The sequence below is a fragment of the Littorina saxatilis genome, linkage group LG10 (genome assembly GCF_037325665.1).
Source record: "Littorina saxatilis isolate snail1 linkage group LG10, US_GU_Lsax_2.0, whole genome shotgun sequence".
Taxonomy (NCBI): domain Eukaryota; kingdom Metazoa; phylum Mollusca; class Gastropoda; order Littorinimorpha; family Littorinidae; genus Littorina; species Littorina saxatilis.
This window is the reverse complement of record NC_090254.1, coordinates 20,816,355-20,819,823: the sequence shown is the minus strand read 5'-3', so window position 1 is coordinate 20,819,823 and position 3,469 is coordinate 20,816,355. Positions and strand designations below refer to the sequence as shown.

Here is a 3,469-nt window from a genome sequence, read left to right as displayed (position 1 = left end):
TGAGTGTTCGAAGAACAAAACGTTAAAAAAGTTAGCTTGCTGTTCTCGATAAGTTGTATTTAATTCATTGTATGAGATATTGTTAATTGTTGTTATTTATGTGAATAAAATTGTTTGAAATAAAAAAAAAATTTAAAAAAAAATAACGATGCAAAAGGTGTAAAACGACAACGGATATACCATCCGACACAGACCGGGACAAAAACAGACACAGACTGACAGATAGACAGGCACAAAAACAGACACAGACTGACAGATAGACAGGCACAAAAACAGACACAGACTGACAGATAGACAGGCAAAAAAACAGACACAGACTGACAGATAGACCGGCACAAAAACAGACACAGACTGACAGATAGACAGGCACAACAACAGACACAGACTGACAGATAGACAGGCACAAAAACAGACACAGACTGACAGATAGACAGGCACAAAAACAGACACAGACTGACAGATAGACAGGCACAGACTGACAGGCACAAATAGAGACACAGACTGACAGATAGACAGGCACAACAACAGACACAGACTGATAGATAGACAGGCACAAAAACAGACACAGACTGACAGATAGACAGGCACAAAAACAGACACAGACTGACAGATAGACAGGCACAAAAACAGACACAGACTGACAGATAGACAGGCACAAAAACAGACACAGACTGACAGATAGACAGGCACAACAACAGACACAGACTGACAGATAGACAGGCACAAAAACAGACACAGACTGACAGATAGACAGGCACAAAAACAGACACAGACTGACAGATAGGCAGAAAAACAGACACAGACTGACAGACAGGCACAACAACAGACACAGACTGACAGATAGACAGGCACAAAAACAGACACAGACTGACAGATAGACAGGCACAAAAACAGACACAGACTGACAGATAGACAGGCAGAAAAACAGACACAGACTGACAGATAGACAGGCACAACAACAGACACAGACTGACAGATAAACAGGCACAAAAACAGACACAGACTGACAGATAGACAGGCACAAAAACAGACACAGACTGACAGATAGACAGGCACAAAAACAGACACAGACTGACAGATAGACAGGCACAAAAACAGACACAGACTGACAGGCACAAAAACAGACACAGACTGACAGATAGACAGGCACAAAAACAGACACAGACTGACAGATAGACAGGCACAATAACAAAGCTGCAAAAAAACCCAAAAAAACCAAAAAGTCGCATAGGCACAGACCGACACACACAGGCACAAACCAATACAAAGTCAGGCACACACCAACACCAATGCCTACTCAAACACCGACACAAAGACAGGCACAGACTGACATAAACACAGACACAGACTGACATCAAGACAGGCACAGATCAACATAAACCGAGATGAAGACAGGCACGGTTTGACAACACAAAGGCACAGACCATTACTAAGAGAAGCACATAGGCCTACCGACACAAAGACCTACACAAAGACAGGCATAGACTCACAGAAAGACTGAAACAAAAAGCGACAAGAAGTGACACAATGAGAGACACAAAGACAAACACAGATTGACACAATGAAGGATGATTAAAACAGACACAGACCGACATAAACACAGGCACAGATCGACACGAAGACAGACACACAAACTAACACAAATATTGGCACTGACCGACACAAAGGTCGACATGGACAGATTTACATCCAGAAACACAGATTCGGACAGATGCAAAAACACACGTTCACAAAAAGTCCCACACACCCACACACACACACACACACACACATACACACACACACACACCCACACACCCACACACACACACACACACACACAACCACACACACACACAACCACACACACACACAACCACACACACACAAACACACAACACACACACACACATACACACACACACACTCAGTGTATTGTTGTCTGTTTGTATTTTATTATTTTTAGAGACGATGTCCATGTCCCACCCCCCGTGTCACCAGAGTGGCGCGTAAAAGACCTCAGTCATTGTGCCATAAGCGGAGGTGGCTGATTACACCTAAACACGTGCACACCTGGGTAGCGCGACTGTGTTACTGCTAGCTTTCCACTGGGAGGAAGCGACCAGAATTTTCCCAGCAATGGAAAGGATTTCCCTTTCCTTGGCAAAAGTTGTCCAACGTATCGCCATTCATATATGATTATTATTTATATTGTACTCTCATTGTATTGCACCTAATTTGTAGAAAATCGAAATAAACTTAGGGTTTACCGACTTTGTTAAGTGTGTGAATTAAAAATATAGGGCAATTTTTTTTCTGTTAGTAACTGTAGTCGTACTTTCATGTGCCTTCGTTAACGTTGTAGTGAATTTGTTTTGTCTATTCCACTAATATCTACGGTTGATTTTTGTCTTATTTTATGTTTCACACTATATTGTCTTTCGAAAGCCGCATAATCTTAAACATTCTATCGTAAATCTTTCGTTTAAACTACATACACTGTCAAAAGTATGGCACAATTATGAAAATATTAATCACGAACAATGTGTGTGTGTTTTGAGTATTCAGTTATACATCAAAGGCACACTGTAAAGATTTCAATTCAGGTATAGTACAGGGACTGGGTGGCCGAGTGGTAACGCACTTGCGCTCGGAAGCGAGAGGTTGCGTGTTCAGGCCTGGGTCAGGCCGCAATTTTCTCCCCCCTTTTCTAACCTAGGTGGTGGGTTCAAGTGCTAGTCTTTCGGATGAGACGAAAAACCGAGGTCCCTTCGTGTACACTACATTGGGGTGTGCACGTTAAAGATCCCACGATTGGCAAAAGGGTCTTTCCTGGTATAATTGTATAGATAAAAATGTCCATCAAATACCCGTGGGACTTGGAATAAAGTAAAAAAAGTCCATCTCACACGGCATTAAGTATCAGGATTCGAGGAAACATGAATACACGCATGCAGAAAAAAAATATGGGTAGCGCCGTATGTATGGCAGCTCGCTTTCTCCGGGGAGAAAGCAGCCCGAATTTCCATGAGGGTAACCTCACTGGACTGTAAATCTTATCCAATCCAATCCAATCCAGTAATGCTTTGTATAGAAATATTTCCTGGAAGCAAACAAGCTTGATCTAGCCAGAGCGCGGCTTGTCTTGCTCACGATACTTTAAAATTGCAGATAAGTTTAGAGAATTAAATTCTGCTTTTGTCGAACATACCGGTATATGAAGCTGGGCTGTGCATTAGCCATTCCCTTGCCTGTAGGTAGCATTGATGTAACTCGACGTTTGAACAAATTCTGTCTATTTCCACAATTGGTGTTTCAGCTGAGCAGTCTGTGTCAGTGAACAGATCTTAACTCGCTTTTGGTAAAAAGTCAACCTTACCTTCTTGGTCATTAAAATCTGCTCGTATCAGACATCTTCAATCTCGGTGTGTATTCAATTCATCTGCAGTGTGACTTGTGGAACTCCAATCCGTGTGCCTTTTTTTTCTTC

At 42.1% G+C, this 3,469-nt stretch overlaps 1 protein-coding gene across 2 annotated transcripts in view; it reads right to left on the bottom strand.

Moving 5' to 3' along the window:
* Nucleotides 1-2,917: 2,917 nt before the first annotated feature.
* Nucleotides 2,918-3,469, bottom strand: part of LOC138978382 (uncharacterized) — a 4,515-nt gene continuing 3,963 nt past the window's right edge. For both annotated transcript variants that reach the window (XM_070351111.1, XM_070351112.1), the window contains one exon: nt 2,918-3,469. This exon is cut by the window's right edge and continues 1,082 nt beyond it. The gene's annotated coding sequence lies outside the window, so the exon portion shown is untranslated.